This window comes from Ovis canadensis, chromosome 7 (genome assembly GCF_042477335.2).
Source record: "Ovis canadensis isolate MfBH-ARS-UI-01 breed Bighorn chromosome 7, ARS-UI_OviCan_v2, whole genome shotgun sequence".
NCBI classification, from domain to species: Eukaryota; Metazoa; Chordata; class Mammalia; order Artiodactyla; family Bovidae; genus Ovis; species Ovis canadensis.
This window is the reverse complement of record NC_091251.1, coordinates 88,948,836-88,972,066: the sequence shown is the minus strand read 5'-3', so window position 1 is coordinate 88,972,066 and position 23,231 is coordinate 88,948,836. Positions and strand designations below refer to the sequence as shown.

The 23,231-nt window shown below is 38.7% G+C and overlaps 1 protein-coding gene across 10 annotated transcripts in view; it reads right to left on the bottom strand.

The window, feature by feature from the left end:
• Positions 1 to 23,231, bottom strand: part of GPHN (gephyrin) — a 546,412-nt gene that overhangs the window by 475,812 nt on the left and 47,369 nt on the right. For 4 of the 10 annotated variants that reach the window (XM_069596843.1, XM_069596842.1, XM_069596844.1 and 1 more), the window contains exon 2: positions 18,860 to 18,894. The exons of the other annotated variants lie outside the window; for them this stretch is intronic. The gene's annotated coding sequence lies outside the window, so the exon portion shown is untranslated. The remainder of the gene's footprint in view (positions 1 to 18,859; positions 18,895 to 23,231) is intronic. 10 annotated transcript variants of the gene reach the window in all.

The window sequence follows — 23,231 nt, the reverse complement described above, 5'->3', positions numbered from 1 at the left end:
AGAGCAACTTTTTCAACAGTCATGGTTTTCTAACTATCAACAGAGGTGTTTAAACACAGCCATCATTCAGTATAAAGAATTTAAGAATGACAAATCAAAAATATATATATTATACAGTTTCCTGTAGTTATTAGAATAAGTTCAATTTAGCTATAATACACAGCACAACCATAGTCAAAGCTATGGTTCTTCCAGTAGTTATGTATGGATGTGAGAGCTGGACCATAAAGAAAGCTGCTGTTGTCGTCGCTCAGTCGTTTCCGACTCTTGAGACCCCATGGACTGCAGCATGACAGACTTCCCTGTTCTTCCCCATCACTCAGAGCTTGTACAAACTCATGTCCATTGAGTTGGTGATGCCATCCAACAATCTTGAACTCTGTCATCCTCTTCTCCTCCAGCATTCAATTTTTCACAGCATTACGGCCTTTTGGAATGAGCTGGTTCTTCAGGTGGCCAAATTATTGGAGTTTCAACTTCAGCATAAGTCCTTCCAATAACTATTAAGGGTTGATTTCCTTAGGATTGAAATTGACTCATTTGATATCCTTGCTGTCCAAAGAGTCACAAGAGTCTTCTCCAACACCATAGTTCAAAAGCATCAATTCTTCAGAGCTCAGCAATCTTTATGGACCAACTCTCACAACCATACATGACTACCGGGAAAAACCATACCTTGACTACACAAACCTTTGCTGGCAAAGTAATGTCTCTCCTTTTTAATATGCTGTCTAGGTTGGTCATAACTTTTCTTCCAAGACACAAGCATCTTTTAATTTCATGGCTGCAGTCACCATCTGCAGTGATTTTTGAGCCTAAGAAAATTAAGTCTGTCACTGTTTCCCCATCTACTTGCCATGAAGTGATGGGACCTGATGCCATGATCTTAGTTTTTTGAATGTTGAGTTTTAAGCCAGCTTTCCCATTCTCCTCTTTCAATTTCATCAAGAGGCTCTTCAGTTCCTCTGTACTTTCTGCCATAATGGTAATGTTATCTGCATACCTAAGGTTATTGATATTTCTCCCGGAAATCTTGACTCCAGCTTGTGTTTCATGCAGCCTGACATACTGAATGATGTACTCTATATATAAATTAAATGAGCAGGATGACAACAACAGCCTTGATACACTCCTTTCCCAATTTTGAACCAGTTCGTTGTTCCAACAGTTGTTCTAACTGTTGCTTCTTGACCTACATACAGATTTCTCAGGAGGCAGGTCAGGTGGTCTGATATTCCTAAGAATTTACCACAATTGGTGGTGATCCACACAGTCAAAGGCTTTGGCATAGTCAATGAAGCAGATGTTTTTCTGGAATTCTCTTACTTTTTCTATGCTCCAATGTATGCTGGCAATTTGATCTCTGGTTCCTCTGCCTTTTCTAAAACCAGCTTGAACATCAGGAAGTTCACGGTTCACAAACTGTGGAAGCCTCACTTGGAGAATTTTCAGCTTTACTTTGTCAGCATGTGAAATGAGTGCAATTGTGCCATAATTTGAACATTCTTTGCATTGCCTTTCTTTGGGATGGGAATGAAAATTGACCTTTACCAGTCCTATAGCTACTGCTGAGTTTTCCAAATTTGCTGGCATATTGAGCGCAGCACTTTCACAGCATCTTCTTCTAGGATTTGAAATAGCTCAGCTGGAATTCCATCACCTCCACTAGCTTTGTTCGTAGTGATGCTTCCTAAGGCCCATTTGACTTCACATTCCAAGATGTCTGTCTCTAGGTGAGTGATCACACCATCATGATTATCTGGGTCATTAAGATCTTTTTTGAATAGTTCTGTGTATTCTTGCCATCGCTTCTTATTATCTTCTGCTTCTGTTAGGTTCACAGCATTTCTGTCCTTTATTGCACCCATTTTTGCATGAAATGTTCCCTTAGTATCTCTACTTTTCTAGATCTCTAGCCTTTCCTATCCTATTGTTTTCCTCTATTTCTCTGCACTGATCACTTAGGAAGGCTTTCTTAACTATCAGATCTAAACTCTTGAATCTGTATGTCACTTCCACTGTATAATTGTAAGGGATTTGATTTAGGTCATACCTGGATGGCATACCCACTTTGTTCAATTTAAGTCTGACTTCTGCAATAAGGAGTTTATGATCTGAGCCATAGTCAGCTCCTGGTCTTGTTTTTGCTGACTGTATAGAGCTGCTCTGCCTTTGCTGCAAAGAATAGAATCAATCCAATTTCAGTATTGACTATCTGGTGATGTCCATTTGTAGAATTGTCTCTTGTGTTGTTGGAAGAGGGTGTCTGCTACGACCAGTGAGTTTTCTTGGCAAAACTCTGTTAGCCTTTGCCCTGCTTCATTTTGTACTTGAAGGCCAAACTTACCTGTTACTCCAAGTATCTCTTGACTTCCTACTTCTGCATTCCATTCCTCTATGATGAAAAGGACATCCTTTTTTGGTGTTAGTTCTAAAAGGTCTTATCGGTCTTCATAGAACCATTCAACTTAAGCTTCTTTGGCATTAGTGGTTGGGGCATAGAATTGGATTATTGTGATACTGAATGGCTTGTCTTGGAAAAGAACAGAGATCAGTCTGTCGTTTTTGAAATTGTACCCAAGTACTGCATTTTGGACTCCTCTGTTGACTATGAGGGCTGCTCCGTTTCTACTAAGGGATTCTTGCCCACAGTAGTAGATATAATGGTCATCTGAATTAATTTTACCCATTCCAGTCCATTTTAGTTCAGTGATTCCCAAAATGTCAATCTTGCCATCTCCTGCTTGACCACTTTCAATTTGCCTTGATTCATGGACCTAACATTCCAGGTTCCTATGCAATATTGTTCTTTATAGAATCAGATTTCACTTGCACCACAAGACACATCCACAACGGGGTGCTGTTTCCACTTTGGCTCAGCCTCTTCATTCCTTCTGGAGCTATTTCTCTGCTCTTCTCCAGTAGCATATTGGGCACCTACCGATCTGGCGCATTTATCTTTCAGTGTCACATCTTTTTGCCTTTTCATACTGTTCATGGGGTTCTCAAGGCAAGAATGCTGAAGTGTTTTGCCATTCCCTTCTCCAGTGGACCACGTTTTGTCAGAACTCTCCACTGGTGACTCTGCCTGCAATGCGGGAGACCCAGGTTTGATCCCTGGGTCAGGAAAATCTCCTGGAGAAGGAAATGGCAACCCACTCCAGTACTCTTGCCTGGAAAATTCCATGGATGGAGACACCTGGTGGGCTACAGTCCATGGGGTCGCAAACAGTCAGACATGACTGAGCAACTTTACTTCACTTCCACCATGACCCATCCGTCTTGGGTGGCCCTACACAGCATGGCTCATAGTTTCACTGAGTTAGACAAGGCTGCGGTCCATGTGATCGGTTTGGTTAGTTTTCTGTGATTGTGGTTTTCATTCTGTCTGACCTCTAATGAATGAGGATAAGAGGTTTGCGCAAGCTTCCTAATGGGAGGGGCTCGCTAGGGGGAAAACTCTAGTGGGTAGGGCCATGCTCACAGTAAATCTTTAATCCAATTTCCCGCTAATGGGTGGGGCTGAAACTGAGTTCAGAAGAATTGATGCTTTTGAACTGTGGTGCTAGAGAAGACTCTTGAGAGTCCCTTAGACTGCAAGGAGATCAAATCAGTCAATCCTAAAGGAAATCAACCCTGAATATTCTTTGGAAAGATTGATGCTGAAGCTGAAGCTCTAATACTTTGGCCACCTGATATGAAGAGCCGACTCATTAGAAATGACCCTAACACTGGGAAAGATTGAAGGAAGGAGGAGAAGGGGACAACAGAGGATAAGATGGTTGGATGGCATCACTGACTCAATGGACATAAGTTTGAGCAAGCTCCAGAGACGGTGAAGGACAGGGAAGCCTGGTGTGCTGCAGTCCACGGGGTCGCAGTCGGACATGACTGACTGAACAATAATACAGCACAATGTACTTTATTTCACATGCTTTTTTCTTCTTGGAAATAGAGATTTCCTAGAATATCTTTTCAAGGCCAAACAACTTGCTAACATGCTATGAATTTAGCATATAAACATGCATGAATTTATGTAATGATGGGATACCAGGATAATTTTCACAATTCACTGAATTACCTCCCCGAATTGAAAAGGAAGTATCCAGTCCATTATTAAAAACAGTTTGACTTGAGAAGCAGAAAAAATACGTTCGTGGAATATAAAAGGAAGAAAGGCATAAGGATGATGATGGATAAAGTGATATATTTTACAAGCAGTTAGAGGCTTTTGATAGTATTCAATCTGTTTAATGTACTAGGAAAGTAATGCATTTAATGTTCAAATTCAATTATGACTTCCAACCAAGGAACTTTTTAGCATCAAAGCACCTGCTTACTCATATTCTTTCATTAAAACTTCTTTTGAAACTAAACAATTAGATTTTAAAATAGAAGAAAGAAAAATTACTGAATAAATGTATATTTTCCTCTTTTCCCTTGTAAATAATAGATATTATGTCACATTGGTGACTCGTAGATGGTACTGTTCTCATTAAATCAAAATGGATCTAATACAAAAACAGGGCACACAAACTTAACCAACACTAATACACTTTAACCAAAAATATAAAACAGCACGCTGAACGTCTGTATTAACTGATGCATTGAACCAATCAAATCTTAAATATAGTGAATGATTATTTACAAAACATTTACTTCTTTCCAAGGGAGAAGCCTGGTAGGCTACAGTCCATGGGGTCGTAAAGAGTCAGACTCAACTGAGCAACTTCACTTTCACTTTTTCCTTTACTGCAGTTTAACTAGAATTCTATAAATTTTCTTTGTAAATGTTAATGAGTTATCCAACAACACCTCTACTGAAAAACAGACTGTCTTTCTTATAATTAAAATGTGAAATAACAGTACTTTCTATTTCTTTTAACACTGTGAGTTAAAAATAAGATAATATTAGAGAACAATGTTTTCAAAATTTCAGCTAGACTGCCATTATCAAGTTTTGAATGTACAGCTACAAATATTTTCTTCACTGCACTCTTCGTTTACTGACTGGCATAATTTACCTAATTTCCTCTGAGTTAGCTACTGAAACTCAAGCCTCTTGGCTTACACCTTATATAGATCTCCCAGTGCTTAGTACATGAACATACACATACTGACCCTCAAAGAACACCTACTGAACAAAGGCACAAAATAAATCACTACACATACTATTCAGCAACAAAATGTATTCCATGTTTATTGAGTGGTGAAAGTGAAGTCGCTCAATCATGTCTGACTCTGCGATCCCATGGACTGTAGCCTACTAGGCTTCTCCATCCATGGGATTTTCCAGGCAAGAGTACTGGAGTGGGTTGCCATTTCCTTCTCCAGGGGATCTTCCCGACCCAGGGATTGAACCCAGGTCTCCCGCATTGCAGACAGACACTTTACCCTCTGAGCCATCAGGGAAGCCCTTACTGAGTGAAATATGTATCAACTGGACTTTCCAGGTGGCTCAAGTGGTAAGGAATCAGCCTACCAATGCAAGAGATGCAAGAGACATAAGTTTGATCCTTGGGTCAGGAAGATCCCTTAGAGCAGGAAATAGAAACTTGCTCCAATATCCTTGCCTGGAAAATTCCATGAACAGAGGAGCCCACCCAGTGGTCTAAGGTCCATGATGCTACAGTCGGACATGATTGAACACACACACACATACATCAATTTACAGAAGCAACAAAAGTGATACCAATAAAATCCTATTACCCAGATTAGTAATTTAACTAGGAGTTTTTATATCTGAGCTATGAGGCGATGTGATTATTTCCATAGTTACATAAAGGAAATGATCCACATAACTTAAACTAGGTTGTATTAATGGTCTTAGGGCACCAAAGTGACCATTTTGATTCAGTCAATCATTCAAAAACATTTTCTGGGAACCTACAATGTATCAATACGATCTAACTTTACAGTCAAGAGCTAAACAAATCCTAGGGATTTAAACAAGCCTCCAAGGCAGTCCTCCTAGATTTATCAGTTCTGCATCCCATCACTTTCTCATTTTCTTGTTCTACATTTGGATAAAATAAGCCCCTGGAAGATTCCAGATGAAAGCAGTTCAGCATTAAATAGTCTTAGCTATTTGTCCATTGGCGTTTAGCCTCAGTTACCCTTGCAAACCAAGTAATGATAAAGAGCCACTGCTGGCAAAACTGCACCACCATCCTAAGTGTCCCCTAGACTGCTAAACAAATCTAAAGACAAGATACCACCTCTAGGCTCCAATGCTGCTCTGGAGTCTCAGCTTTCTTCAACCCAGTATATATAAGACTCCAGCTGGATTTTGCTTTAATGCGTGCTTCTGTTTTCTTACAGTTCTTTATCTGAGGGTCTGAATTCATATCCAGGACTCTATTAACCGGCAAAATTTGGCTCCAAGATAATTATACCCCTTCATGACTGTTAGGTGTTATGAATTTCCTGAAATGCTCTGCCTACCTGGCTGGCACTAGCTCCATTTGAAAATGCAGTGCTCAAAACATTGTTTCAAAGACAATCTAGCCTGCCACACCTTTTGATTACTTTGATCTATTCAGTTTAATTTCTAAAGTTGGCATCTACAAGCAATCTATGCTATAAAGTTCCCAAGATGCTAAGTCTCTGTTAAGGCTCCTTAACTGTGAACAGCCCTGTGTTGCCAAGAGAAACCTTGTCATTGTCCCAAAATGTGATGTTCTCTACTTTATTCTGTGAAATATTTAGGAGTCTATAAACACTCTTGGGCTTCCCTGATATCTCAGTTGGTAAAGAATCCACCTGCAATGAAGGAGACCCCGGTTCAATTCCTGGGTTGGAAAGATCTGCTGGAGAAGGGATAGGCTACCCACTCCAGTATTGTTGGGCTTCCCTTGTGGCTCAGATGGTAAAGAATCCACCTGCAATGTGGGAGACCTGAGCTCAATCCCTGGGTTGGGAAGATCCTCTGGAGAAGGGAAAGGTTACCCACTCCAGTTTTCAGGCCTGGAGAATTCCATGGAGTGTATAGTCCATGGGGTCACAAAGAGCTGGACACAAATGAGTGACTTTCATTTTCATAAACACTTTTAACTTGCTAAAACGCAAAGTATCACCAGTTCAGGAAAAAAACTAATAAACAAAAACTGACTGACTACCTCCCAATGCTAGACCTGATTAAAGATCTTACAGATGAAGAAGAAATTTCGTTTCTTCAAGAAGCCCAGTAGTGGGGTCAAAAGATTTCCATTAAGTTAACAGTATGGATAGTTCAGGAACCCATAAAACCTATATTGGGAAAGAATTAGACAATAAAAAATACACTATCTGCTTACTATGTATCAGAGACATAATTGCTACAGTTCCTTAGTATTTTTATTCCCTCATAAAAGACCCTCAGTTCAGTTACTGAGTCATGTCTGACTCACTGTGACCCCATGGACTGAAGCATGCCAGGCTTCCCTGTCTATCACCAACTCCTGGAGTTTACTCAAATTCATGTCCATTGAGTCAGTGATGCCATCCAACCATCTCATCCTCTGTCATCCCCTTCTCCTCCTGCCTTTAATCTTTTCTAGCATTGGGATCTTTTCCAATGAGTCAGTTCTTCCGATCAGGTGGCCAAAGTATTGGAGCTTCAGCTTTAGAATCAGTCTTTCCAATGAATACTCAGGGTTGATTTCCTTTAGAATGGACTAGTTGGATCTCTTTGCAATCCAAGGGACACTCAAGAGTTTTCTCCAACACCACAGTTCAAAAGGATCAATTCTTCTGTGCTCAGCTTTCTTCATGGTCCAGCTCTCACATCCATACATGACTACGGGAAAAACCATACCTTTGACTATGTGGACCTTTGTCAGCAAAGTGCTGTCTCTGCTTTTTAATACACTCTCTAGGTGTATCATAGTTTTCTTCCAAGGAGCAAATGTCTTTTAATTTCATGGCTGCAGTCACCATCTGCAGTAATTTTGGAGCCCAAGAAAATAAAGTCTCCCACTGTTTCCATAACTGTCTCCTAAAGTCAGTTGTAGAATTAAGAAAATACCAAAGATACAAGGTTTCATGTCTCTTTCATTTCCACCTATTTGATTAAATGGAAATATATCTTCAATGAGTGCTATTAAATACTTGAATGGATTTCAGTGAAATGGTGGAACTTCTTTCTCCAGTATGCTAAAGGTAACACAAATGTCAAAAATACTTTAAGGTTCTTTAAGGCAAGAAGATGAATTAACTAAATTTCCAGTAATAGAAAATTTAAAGGTAGAGGAATGATGGTAGCCTTAAAAAAAAAAAATGACAGTATGAATTCAGCAGATGTTAAAATCCTTATTACTCCTAATGAAGACAAGAAGAATCTTTAGGATTGATAAACTGATGGTATTAAAAAACAGAAAATTTTAAGATAAATAGAAAGGAGAAAGATGAGTCTTTTTGTTTTCTGCTTTTTGTCTTTTGGTTTCATTTTTCTTTTATATTGCTCCTTTTTTTCCTGAAAGTCTTGAAAGAATTTCTCAAATCTAACACTATCTTTTAGCTTTAAGTTTTTGGTATTTCCTTACCTAGTTTAAGTCTCAGATTATTTATACAACAGTGTAGTAAAATGACTAAAGATGAAATTTTTTTTTAAGTTAATATAGGTTAGTTCACACACAAAATCAGGGATCTGAAGTCAAAATTTTCAGTTCAAGTGGTATTTGTGTTTTGCAGTTTTACACATGCTATCTTTTGCTACTATTTTTTTCTAAATTTTTAAAAATTAGAGTAATAACTTTGTTTACAACAATAATCATTGAATTTTACAACATCATTCTTTTATATCAGTTTAATTCTAACAATCATATAAGGCTCCCCAAGTCTGTTGTCAAATTATATAACAGTAAATCAAGGTTCAAAAAGGTTATTCATCAATTCAAAGATGATAATTTTAAAAGGAAAGGAGTTAGAGTGAATAATTTCTAAAGCCCTTTTCAGTCCTAATATTTTATAACTATACTCTGTGTTTCAAGCCCTTGCTTTGCTTTTGCCAGACAGTACTAAAAATGGTATGTCAGAGGGTATGTTATTTTTCTTACTCTAGAAATGCTTATTTTGTGCCATTAACTTAAATTTAGAGTGAAAGTTTGGCAACTATTAAAACAGATCAAAAAGGTCAGTTTAGTTCAGTTCAGTCAGTCAGTCATGTCCAACTCTTTTCGACCCCATGGACTGCAGCCCGCCAGGCCTCCCTGCCCATCACCAACTCCTGGAATTGACTCAAACTCATGTTCATTGAATCAGGGATGCCATCCAACCATCTCGTCCTCTGTCGTCCCCTTCTCCTCCCACCTTCAATCTTTCCCAGCATCAGGGTCTTCTCAAATGAGTCAGCTCTTTGCCTCAGGTGGCCAAAGAATTGGAGTTTCAGCTTTAACATCAGTCCTTCCAATGAACACCCAAGACTGATCTCCTTTAGGATGGACTGGTTGGATCTCCTTGCAGTCCAAGGGACTCTCAAGAGTCTTCTCCAACACCACAGTTCAAAAACATCAATTCTTTGGCACTCAGCTTTCTTTATAGTCCAACTCTCACATCCATACACGACTACTGGAAAAACCATACCTTTGACTAGATGGACTTGTGTTGGCAAAGTAATATCTCTGCTTTTGAATATGCTGTCTGGGTTGGTCATAACTTCTCTTCCAAGGCGTAAGCATCTTTTAATTTCATGGGGGCAGTCACCATCTGCAGTGATTTTGGAGCCCCAAAAAATAAAGTCAGCCATTGTTTCCACTGTTTCCCTATCTATTTGCCAGGAAGTGATGCCATGATCTTAGTTTTCTAAATGTTGAGCTTTAAGCAAACTTTTAAACTCTCCTCTTTCACGTTCATCACCAAAACAGGAAAAACAAAAACAAAAAAACAGGAGGCTGGGGGTACCAACACCAAAAACAAACCAACAAAATCTTTGGTTCTTACTTCAATGGTCATGTATTTCAAAGGAACAAAGTCTAATTCTCTACAGTTAAACACCAGTGAATTACAGGTAAGAATATGACAGTGTTGCAGGAATAAAGCAAATATCACCTTATACTTTGAAACATGACCTACACTCTTGTTTTAACATATTAGTCATAAGATTATTTAAAACTCATCTCAGTGTTCAAATGCCTTCACAGTTTGGGACAAAATCTTATGTTAATCAGAAGTTATATAACTTTAGCTCAAAATTTGAGAGTAACAACTCCACATTCCTACTTTTTTTCTTTTTACCAACTGCATAAATAGGAAACAAATTGTTAGGTCCTCTTAATACCTTAAATACCTCTTAATTACCACAATAATTTAGGTAGAAATATTCTCTGTTTTTTAAATATTTTAGCTCCCTAGCTTTATATTAATTAAGAAATAATACTTGGGTTCTATGATTCCTTGTACCATCACACAACAGTTTGAACGCTGTAGAAACAAATAAGACTAGCAAATCATAACCCTATGCAAATATGAAATAAAGTCCCTGCCCTAGGAGAATATGAATAACTTCTGCAATTTCTGTCACAGAGAAAGGTCAGAACACTTCCCCTTGCTGGAGTAGTATAGATTACATGCAAAACTCCCATACAGGTCAACCTACTGTTTTTGAGCTAACAAAACTAGTTCTCAGTACAAGGAAGTTTTGGACAATTCCCACCTTCAGGTGGGGACAGAAGAGTAGAGGTATTGTTTGCATTCCTTTCAACAAGAATAAACGGTTGGAGAAATCCTTTTCATAGGTTTCTGTTTTCTAGTATACTGAAATTTAAATCTCACTGTGATCAAAAGAATCAAAGTACATCCAGTCCAGAGAAAGGCACTTCCAGCAACCCTAAAAACTGTCACCCCTAGAACAAATAAGTTTCAACATTAGCCCACAGAAGAAAGAAAGTTAAGAGGTCAAAAAATAATTTAGTCCAAATACAGGTCGGAAAACAGAAAAACAAGGGTACGGCCAAAGTAGAGACAGGAATAAAGCTAAGAATGTACCATAAGTGAAAACCCATTTCTGTATGTTTTTATAGATGTATATATTAGAAGACATATTTTAGTATAGCCAGCTACTGGTATATGCAGAAAATGCTTTTTCTAAAAAGTTATACTAGAAATTTACAATGATTACCTTTAAAGAAAAGGACAAGAGATTGAGGTTGAAATTTTTTTTCATTTTCAACATTTCTGTGATATACTGAATGTGTGTATATATTAAACACAAATAAATCAGAAAGTATTAAGCAGACCATGAAAAATAGAAGCTTTAGGCAACCAAAACAACAACATTAAGGCTCAAGCGTATGGAAAATACAGAGGATTACAAGTACTGAATACAAAGTGGGGGAACGGATGTTTTTGTAGGAAATGGAGAGTAGAGGAAGCAAAAAGAGTAAAATACTATTTACTATATCAAAATGTTGGAAATGTGATCAAAGCAAGTCACCCTAAGAAAAAGACTACTATGTACTTCTAATTCCTCTTTGCCTTTTCCTTCAAATATTGGCTTGCTTTAAGATTTATGAAAGCCATATATACTGAAACTGAAGTTCCACTTAAATAAGAGAATGACTACACTAGTGGTACTCAAGACCAATTTTCCTTTCAAGTTTTAGTCATTCTCAGAAAACTTAGAAAAGCAAATGACAATGTATTGAGTTTTTCTATAAAGCTAACTTTATTAAATCTAGAGAACTGTTTTATTCAGTGACTTTTTCCTTTTTTAGACATTCAAAAATCCTTTTACAATGCAATGGTAATAGCTGGTGATGGCTTTTTATCATGCTCTCAGCAAAACAAAAAGTTAGTACTTCTTTGTTCATCCTCCAAACTTTTCAATACATTTTACTAGTATATGAAATGCAAAAATTTAGAAACCACTAAAGTAAATGCTAAGGACACTTATGTTTTGAGTCCAATGAAAGGTTTAAATCTCCCTGTATTTTAATAATGAACTACAATTATGTAGTGATTGCTACCTATTTCCCAAGAGGTAAAAAAGGAATAGGAACTTGAGAAATCACTAGGAAATTATTAAGAATACATATTCACAACCTCTAAATGCTTCAACTGGTAAGTGTTAGTTGCTCAGTTATGTCCAACTCTGCAACCCCAAGGAGTTAAGCCCTCCAGATTACTCTGCCCATGGAATTCTCCAGGCAAGAAAACTGGGGTGGGTTGCCATTCCCTTCTCCAGGGAATCGTCTCACCCCAGGGACTGAACCTGAGTCTCCTGCATTGCAGGCTGAGTCTTTACCATCTGAGCCACCAGGGAAGCTTCAAATGGAACACACACAATTTATTCATCAAATACTTACTATGCACTTATGCTGACAGTAATACAAAACATTAATAAAAAAACTTGCTAATAGCAGAACCAAGGTTCTGTTACAGGACAAGAAAAACCAGACTGGAAATTATTAGCATTTGTGATTAGAAAGAGACATACAAGTGTCCAGTCAAATTAAAAAAAAGCAAGCAGTCAAGCAGAATTACCAAAATGAGCTGGCCAAAGAGGTGATAATGAACCAGTGTGTGTGAGCTCAGCTGCTCATTCATGTCTGACTCTTTGCAGCCCTATGGACTACAGACTCCTCTGTCCATGGGGTTTTTCCAGGCAAGAATACTGAAGTGAGTTGCCATTTCCTCCTCCAGGGGATTTTCCCAGCCCAGGAATCAAATCCATATCTCCGGCATTGGCAGGCGGATTCTTTACCACTGAGCTATGTGGGAAGCCCTGTGATGAATCAGACATGATACCTATTACTGGAATCAAAGTATTAAAAAAAAAAAAAAGGTTTAATCAGAAGACATAAAGAAAAATATTAGAACTGGGAACTAAAATAAGAATATAACAATTTTCACTGGACTAAAGTCAAGGTATCAGCAGCATTCTATCCCAGAGGCTATAGGGGAGATTCCTTGCTTTTTCCAGCTTCCAGAGGCTGCCTGCATCCCTTGGCTCAGGCCTCCTTCCATTTTCAGAGCCAACAACGATGGAGTGTGTCCTTCTCATACTACCATCCAACCTGTTTGCTTTCCTTTGAAAACAACTGAGAAGGGTACCCTCTTTTAAGGACTCAAGTAAATAGATTGTGTCAACCCAATAATCCAGGATAATCTCCCCATTTTATGGTCTGTAATCTTCATTTGCAAAATCCCTTTTGCTATGTGAGATAACATATTCTTAGATTCTGGGGATAGGATGTTTATAGCTTTTAGTGTGGAGAAAGAAATGACAACCCACTCCAGTACTCTTGCCTGGAAAATCCATGGACAGAGGAGCCTGGTAGGCTGCCATCTATGGGGCTGCAGGGAGTCGGACATGACTGAGCAACTTCACTTTCACTTTTCACTTTCATGCATTGGAGAAGGAAATGGCAACCCACTCCAGTGTTCTTGTCTGGATAATCGCAGGGATGGCAGAGCCTGGTGGACTGCCATCTATAGGGTTGCACAGAGTTGGACACGACTGAAGCGACTTAGCAGCAGCAGCAACAGCTTTTAGTGGGAAGGTCCATCTTGGACTCTTAAGCCAGTGTGTGATACTTGTTACAGCAGCAACTGGAAACATAATATATATTCTATAAGTAACTTCAGCTTTATAAATTAAGATATTTCAACTTAGCCTATTTTTAGAAATAATACTCACACAAACATATATAAAGCAAAATGCTACACTAAGAATAAGATGACCTAAATTCTAGTCACAGTCTGACAGTTAAATATTTGTGTGACCTTGGGTAAACTATTTCTTCATCATTGGGTCAACTGTTTCCTCATCAGTAATATGAAACTCGTGGCCAACTGTTTGTTATGAAATAAATCAAAACCACAATTATAGTCAATACTATCCTAGACTCCAGAAAGCTGAGGATTAAACAGAATATACAAATAGCTATTAATTTAAGATTATATTAATGAGAATAACATTATATAATTAATTCCACTTATAATAATGAATTATATACTAAATGATATGAGAAATTAAAAGAATGACTTAAAATATGTAACAAAGCCCTTAACAGAAGGATCAAATTTCAGGGCTGAGCAAACATTTAAAGATTGCTTTGAAAGGAAATAATAACAAAATATATATAGATCTGATGAATATTATCTAAGACACAGACAGTAGAATCAGATTATTTTTTTCACCCTGACACCTTCTCTTTCATTATTCAAAGAGAATTTCATAGAAAAAAAAATTGTTTTTGATCATCAAGGCTGGATGTTGTCTTGTTTGTGTATTATTCAGTACTTTTTGTACAACAGATCAATTATAACACAGTATTTATGTCATTTCTTAAAATAAATTCTGAGTGGGAGTAAATGTTATTATGATGCTGTAGCTCCTCAGGAATCTATAAACCTTCAGTTTTATACAGTGACACTTGCTAGCACACAGCAGTAAAGGTTACCAAAACTCTTCTGCTGGAAACCTACCCCACAGTAGTTTGAGAGATATCCTTTAAGAGAGGGGAAAAGTCACTTTTTTCAGGTTTTTAAAGAGAAACACTTCATTATGAGGGTTTTTTTTTTTTTAGTATTTTTTCAAAAAAATTATTAAACTACTTCTAAAATAATGATTAGATAAGACTGTTGAATGTTTCCAGTGGATACTAACTGGGCATCCCTGGTGGCTCTGATGGTAAAGAATCTGCTTATAGTGTGAGAGACAGGGGTTCAGTGCCTAGGCCAGGAAGGTCCCCTGGAGAATGGCTACCTACTCTGTTATTCTTGCCTGGAGAATTCCATGGACAGAGGAGCCTAGTGGGCACAGTTCATGTGGTTGAAAAGAGTTGGACATGACTGAGCAACTAACACAATACTTTCAGGAACTATTTTCAAACCAAAATGAGAATAAAGGGCAAGTGGATTATCACAATTTGTAATTTTACAACTATTACATATATTAATAACTCACATAACTGGAAAATAACCTCAGTTTTGTTTGGTTTTTAAAGTTATTTTATTATTTTTTGGTTGCAATGCATGGCATGTGAGATTTTAGTTCCCCATCCAGGGATCCAACTCATGCCCCCTGAATTAGAAGCACAGAGTGCTAACCACTGGACCACCAGAGAAGTCCCAATAACTCAGTTTTAAGAGATTATTTTACACATTATTCTTAGGTAGAATACACTTTTAAAAGTCAAGATGGTTTCTGATGATAGCCATGTTTAAACAAACTTAAAGAATCCAGTGGATTCAAAAGGGAACATACAGATAATCAGAACATGAAACCTTACTTTTCCTGCAATTTAATATTTTGGTTTTACTTGTGAGAAAATATGGGGACTTCCCTGATGGTCCAGTGGTTAAGAATCTGCCTTGCAATGCAAAGGACATGGGTTTGATCCCTGGTCAGGGAACTAAGATCCCACGTGCCACAAAGCAACTCAGCCTGTGTGCTACAACTACAGAGCCCTTGCACCACAAGTAGAGAATCCATGTGCCATAATGAAAGATTCCCCATGACATATGCCACAGCTCAGACCTAACACAGCCACATAATAAATAAATTTTAAAAAAAAAATGTAGGCTTTGAAAACTTTAAAACTATGCCTTCAAAAAATCATGTAGTATGTTCCATCTTACGATTTAATGTAAAAAATGTATCTTCTTTCCCTGAGAAATCATAATTCTGCCAATACAACTAAAAACAAATTTCTAAAGATATGACATACTTTATGTAAGCAGTCATTCTATTTACAGATGTCAAATCTCTCAATCATTGTTCACTTCAATCAAGTGATGACTTATATTTTAAAGTGGTAATTATAAGTTGCTTTTGCATTAAAAAAAAAATTGGGGGGCTTCCCTGGTGGCTCAGAGGGTAAAGCGTCTGCCTGCAATGTGGGAGACCTGGGTTCGATCGTTGGGTCAGGAAGATCGCCTGGAGAAGGAAATGGCAACCCACTCCAATACCTTTGCCTGGAAAATTCCACAGACAGAGGAGCCTGGTAGGTTAGTCTATGGGATCTCAAAGAGTCGCACACGACTAAAAAACTTCACTTCTCAAGAATTAGGCAGCTTGCCACTACTTGCTGCGAGGTCATCTGACAGTACGTTCCATCTAATCATCTGACAAACCTTTCACCTAATCAGGGTAAAACAGGCTCGGCCATCCACAGTCACAGAGCACTCTGCATTGATATCTTTGCTCAGCAAACAGTACAGTGTCTGTACACTGGGGAGTGTCTCTACACAGCTCTAAAAGTGCAGGGAACTGTGTTATCTTGAAGCTGGAAATCCAGGCACTATGGCAAAATCAGTATATTCCTCTTGTGAAAGCTGGATAGTTGCAGCCTCAAATCAGCCAGGAAAACACACCGGGTCACGTTTCTGTTCATTGTGACAACAGCTTTGCATTAAAATATCATTTTACCATTATATTTTCAAGCTTGGGAAACATTTTACTATGTCAGTATTCATCAAGCATTATCAGTTTGTTTTTTTTTTTAATTAAGATATGTAGCAACTTCCACAGCAGTCCAGTGGTTAAGACTCCGTGCTTCCAACACTGGTGGCACCAGTTTGATCCATCCCTGGTTGGGGAACTAAGATCCTACTTGCCTTTTGGCATAGCCAAAAAAAAAAAAAAAAAAAAACACAAGCAGTTGTAAGGAAGCCTTTGTATAGTCTGGCACCAATGAATACTATGACAGTTGCCATGAAGGAACCCCAATTTATAATGAGACAAACCTATATGCAGGTCAGGAAGCAACAGTTCGAACTGGACATGGAACAACAGACTGGTTGCAAATAGGAAAAGGAGTACGTCAAGGCTGTATATTGTCACCCTGATTATTTAACTTATATGCAGAGTACATCATGAGAAACGCTGGGCTGGAAGAAGCACAAGCTGGAATCAAGATTGCCGGGAGAAATATCAATAACCTCAGATATGCAGATGACACCACCCTTATGGCAGAAAGTGAAGAGGAACTAAAAAGCCTCTTGATGAGAGTGAAAGAGGAGAGTGAAAAAGTTGGCTTAAATCTCAACATTCAGAAAACTAAGATCATGGCATCTGGTCCCATCACTTCATGGGAAATAGATGGGGGAACAGTGGAAACAGTGTCAGACTTCATTGTTTTGGGCTCCAAAATCACTGCAGATGGTGACTGCAGCCATGAAATTAAAAGACGCTTACTCCTTGGAAGCAAAGTTACGACTAACCTAGACAGCATATTCAAAAGCAGAGACATTGCTTTGCTAACAAAGGTCCGTCTAGTCAAGGTTATGGTTTTCCAGTGGTCATGTATGGATGTGAGAGTTGGACTGTGAAGAAAGCTGAGCACTGAAGAATTGATGCTTTTGAACTGTGGTGTTGGAGAAGACTCTTGAGAGTCCCTTGGACTGCAAGGAGATCCAACCAGCCCATTCTGAAGGAGATCAGTCCTGGGTGTTCTTTGGAAGGAATGGTGCTAAAACTGAAACTCCAATACTTTGGCCACCTCATGCGAAGAGTTGACTCATTGGAAAAGACTCTGATGCTGGGAGGGATTGGGGGCAGGAGGAGAAGGGGATGACCAAGGATGAGATGGCTGGATGGCATCACTGACTCGATGGACATCCGTCTGGGTAAACTCCGGGAGTTGGTGATGGACAGGGAGGCCTGGCGTGCTGTGATTCATGGGGTCACAAAGAGTCGGACATGACTGAGCGACTGAACTGAACTGAAAACATATGTTAATGTAATCTGACATATCTAACTTAACAATACAACAGTGCTTCTGTTATTCTTCAATAAAGTCAATGTTAAATGTTCAATATTTTTAATATAAACCTATATAAACAGACTTTTAAAATTAATTTTTAAATGCAGGCTTTTAAAATTTAGAACCAAAAGTTTGACTTTTACTAATATCTCAAAATCTTCTATTGATTTGAATAAAAACTAGTATAATTTCATATTCTCTGTATATGTGTGTGTGTGCATGCACGAGAGCTCAGTCGTGTCCAACTCTGTGACCCCCTTGATTATAAGCCACTAGGCTCCTCTGTCCATGGGATTTTCCAGGCAAGAAAACTGGAGTGGGTTGCTATTTCGTTCTCCAAGGGGTCTTCCTGACCCAGGGACTGAACCCAAGGCACTTGCGTCTCCTGCATTGGCAGACAGCACCACTAGTGCCAGCCTGGGAAGCCCATCTCATTTTCTAGGTCACTATATATACCTACAAAGGCATATTTAGTGGGATTACTTAAATATTCCTGATTATGCTCTTCCATTTCCATTCCTGTAGTTTTTTTGCAATCTCTTCATATGAAAAATTCTTCCTTTGAAAATATTCTGCCTTGAACTTTCTATCAAAATGGTATAGTACGTGGACTTCCCTGGCACACTAGTGATTAAGACTCTGTGCTTCCAATGCAAGGGGCAGGGGTTCACTCTCTAGTCGGGGAACTAAGATTCCACATGCCTCATAGCACGACCCTCCCCGCCTCCCCAGCAAAAAAAAAAAAAACAAAGGTTTAGTGAATTTAGACTCACTGCATCAGCTCCAAACACACAGTAGTGACAAGGAAAAGAAAATTGGAAAGGGAAAAAACAAGAAAGATATTCAGGCTTAAAAGAAAAAAAAAAATCTTGAAAAAATAGACAAAAGATTTAAAGGACCTGAAAAGATATTTCACCAATTAGTGTGTAGGAATAGCAAATGAACACATTTTTAAAGATGTTCAACATCAGTAGTCAACAGAGAAATGCAAACCACAATGAGATACCATTACATACCTAGAAGATTGACTAAGATGCAAAATATCGACAAGAACAAATACTGACAAGGATGCAGAGAAACCGGAACTCTCACAGGTTGTTGGGAGGACAAAAACGGCACAGCCACATAGAAAACAGTCCAGCAGTTTCTTAAAAAGTTAAACATACACTTACCATAGGTCCCATCATCCCACTCCCAGGTATTTACCCTAGAGAAACAAAAACGTATGTTCACAAAAAACCTGTACATGAATTTTTAGAGTTGATCTGTTAAAACAAAACACCCAAATGTTCTTCAACTGGTGAATGGATAAACAAATTACGGCACATCTGTACAATGAAATACAACTCCGTATTAAAGAGAAATGAACTACTGATAAATGCAGCAACTTAGACGAATCTCAAAAGCCATTCTGCAGAATGAAAGAAACTAGTCTAGAAAAGATTAAACACCATGAAATTCCTTGGAAATACCATTCTTTTATAGTGACAAAGAACAGATCAGAGATTGCCAAAACTTACAGTTGGGAAGAAGGCGTGACCAAAATGAGACAACATAAGGGAGGATTTTGGTATGATGAGATTGTTCTGTATCCTGACTATGGTCATGGCTATGTGAATTTATATATGAATTAAAAATTCATAGAACAGTGCCCAAAAAGTCAATTTTACTCAACATTCATTTTAAAATAATTAATATAAAAATTACATAAGATATTTACTTTATATATTGTATGTTTGTATTTTATATTTATATTTACATACGTGTGTATGTGTGTATACACACATAGGTGACCCTTGAACAACACAGGGTTAGGGGTGCCAACCCTTTGCACTGTTGAAAATCCATGTTTAACACATAGTTGGCCCTCTGTATTCACAATTACACATCCACAAATTGAACCAACCTCAGACCATGTAGTACTACAGTATTTACTACTGAATAAAACTCTGCATATTAAGTGGACTCACACTGTTCAAACCTGTACTGTTCAAGAGACTAATCTATATGTTCTCCCACTCCTAGCCTGTGATCTGGAATAAAATAAAAATGTAAAGTGAGCTGAGCTAAAGCTACAGACCTATTGAGCTCTTCTGTACAGAAGAAAGCAGTAGCAGATAATCAGTCAGTTCCTATAGGGTAATGGGAACTAAAGTTCTCTAGCTCTAGCAAAGACCACACCTAGACTCACTGCTTGAACTTACACCTCAAACTACTACCCGATCAACACAACCCTAGCTTCTGAAAAGAAGTCTGGGAGGAAAAAATAAAACTATTATTAAACCACCACTGGAACTACGACTTTAAAGAAACTGCCGAGTAGGAGCCTAAAAATCTGTAAAGATATTTCCTCCAGTTGTTGACTTACTCCTGAACTTCACGTGCACAAAACAAAACTTCAAGAATGCCAGCAGAAATGGCAGGTGGGAAACTAAAGATCTGAGCAAAGGTTTCAGTAATCATATAATGTTGGTAAGACTGCAATTTAAGTTTTAAAAGACCTTGATAAAGTACCCCCAGGCTTTAAGCTGAAACCTCAGAATGGCCTGGATTTAGGACTACATGGAACAAGAGCAAAAGTGAAATAGACTAGCCCGTGTCAGACTTTATTTTGGGGGGCTCCAAAATCACTGCAGATGGTGACTGCAGCCATGAAATTAGAAGACGCTTACTCCTTGGAAGGAAAGTTATGACCAACCTAGACAGCATATTCAAAAGCAGAGATATTACTTTGCCAACAAAGGTCCGTCTAGTCAAGGCTATGGTTTTTCCAGTGGTCACGTATGGATGCGAGAGTTGGACTGTGAAGAAAGCTGAGCGCCGGAGAATTGATGCTTTTGAACTGTGGTATTGGAGAAGACTCTTGAGAGTCCCTTGGACTGCAAGGAGATCCAACCAGTCCATTCTAAAGGAGATCAGTCCTGGGTGTTCACTGGAAGGAATGATGCTAAAGCTGAAACTCCAGTACTTTGGCCACCTCATGTGAAGAGCTGACTCATTGGAAAAGACTCTGATGCTGGGAGGGATTGGGGGCAGGAGAAGGGGACAACAGAGGATGAGATGGCTGGATGGCATCACTGACTCTTGAGATTCATGGGGTCGCAAAGAGTCGGACACAACTGAGTGACTGAACTGAACTGAACTGAACAAAGCCTAAAACTAATCCTAAACATCACGAAAGATAAGTCACAGAACAGGCATATAAGTATTTAAAACTGCAGTGTTACGCCTATTTTCTTAAGTAGAAAACTTAAGACCCTACTGTGTATAGTTTAAAGCAGTAATTCAAGTTAAGCCAGTTTATGTGTCATAATATCTAAGTATTCACATAGCTACTGCTCTGATCATTCTACTAACAAGCGATTTTACCTTCTATCCTTTCTCTTTTCTGCTTCCTATGACATGAGCTGGTAACTTTGATTCAATTTAACATAAATTAAGTCAACCTCATGAAATTTCATTAGTTTAGCTTCCTTCCTAACTCATTCATTTCCCTAATTTCCATCAGATTAAATAAAATCACCTCAGACACAAGAAGATAAACAGATAATAGGCCAGTCTATTTACTTAGCATCTCTTGAAACAGGTACCCTCCCTCAAGTCCAAATGACTATGGCTGGAAAGATTGGTATTAAGAGATACAAAATGCACACCTGCCTCAGCATACCACTTTGGCAGAGGATGTAATAGTACAGAGGCTGTTTTCTTTTAGAAAGATGTGGGAGGAAAGGCACTTAACAACATCTCGAGGTTTAATGACCACCCAACTCTCAAACATAATAGTGCTACGCAACGTCTTTTTAAACTATTCAATATGTATTGACCATCAACTCAGTTCAGTTCAGTTGTTTGGTCGTGTCCACTCTGCAACTCCATGGACTTCAGCACACCAGGCCTCCTTGTCCACACCAACTCCCGGAGTTTACTCAAACTCATGTCCATTGAGTTGGTGATTCCATCCAACCATCTCATCCTCCGTCATCCCCTTCTCCTCCGCCTTCAATCTTTCCCAGCATCAGGGTCTTTTCCAGTGAGTCAGTTCTTTGCATCAGATGGCCAAAGTATTGGAGTTTTCAGTTTCAGCATCAGGGCTTCCAATGACTATTCAGGACTGATTTTCTTTAGGAGGGACTGGTTTAATCTCCTTGCTGCCCAAGGAATTCTCAAGAGGCTTCTACAACACCACAGTTCAAAAGCATCAATTCTTCGGTGCTCAACTTTCTTTACAGTAGAACTCTCACATCCATACATGACCACTGGAAAAACCATAGCCTCAACTAGGCGGACCTTTGTTGGCAAAGTAATATCTCTGCTTTTGAATGTGCTGTCTAAGTTGGTCATAACTCTTCTTCCAAGGAGTAAGCGTGTTAATTTCACAGCTGCAGTCACCATTTGCAGTGATTTTAGAGCCCCCCAAAATTAAGTCACTGTTTCCCCATCTGTTTGCCATGAAGTGATGGGACCAGACGCCATGATCTTAGTTTTCCTAGTGTTGCGTTTCAAGCCACCTTTTTCACTCTCCTCTTTCACTTTCATCAAGAGGCTTTTTAGTTCTTCTTCACTTTCTGCCATAAGGATGGTGTCATCTGCATATCTGATATTTCTCACAGCAATCTTGATTTCAGCTTGTGCTTCATCCAGTGCAGCATTTCTCATGATGTACTCTGCATAGAAGTTAAATAAGCAGGGTGACAATATACAGCCTTGATGTACTCCTTTCCCTTTTTGGAACCAGACTGTTGTTCCAGGCGCAGTTCTAACTGTTGCTTCCTGACCTGCATACAGATTTCTCAAGAGACAGGTCAGGTGGTCTGGCATTCCCATCTCTTTCAGAATTTTCCTGAGTTTGTGGTAATCCACACAGTCAAAGGCTTTGGCATAGTCAATAAAGCAGAAATAGATGTTTTTCTGGAACTCTCTTGCTTTTCGATAATCCAACACATGTTGGCAATTTAATCTCTGGTTCCTCTCTCTTTTCTAAATCCAGCTTGAACATCTGGAAGTTCACAGTTCATGTACTGTTGAAGCCTGACTTGGAGAATTTTGAGCATTACTTTACTAGCATGTAAGATGAATGCATTTGTCTGGTAGTTTGAACATTCTTTGGCATTGCCTGGCTTTGGGACTGGAATGAAAACTGACCTTTTCCAGTCCTGTGGCCAATGCAGAACTTTCCAAATTTGCTGGCATATTGACTGCAGCAGTTTCACAGCATCATCTTTTAGGATTTGAAATAGCTCAACTGGAATTCCATCACCTCCACTAGCTTTGTTCATAGTGATGCTTCTTAAGGCCCACTTGACTTCGTATTCCAGTTTGTCTGGCTCTAGGTTAGTGATCACACCATCATGACTACCTGGGTTGTGAAGATCTTTTTTGTATAGTTATTCTGTGTATTCTTGTCACCTCTTCTTAATATCTTCTGCTTCTGCTAGGTCCATCCCATTTCTGTCCTTCATTGAACTCATCTTTGCATGAACTATTCCCTTGGTATTGCTAGTTTTCTTGAAGAGATCTCTAGTCTTTCCCATTCTATTGTTTTCT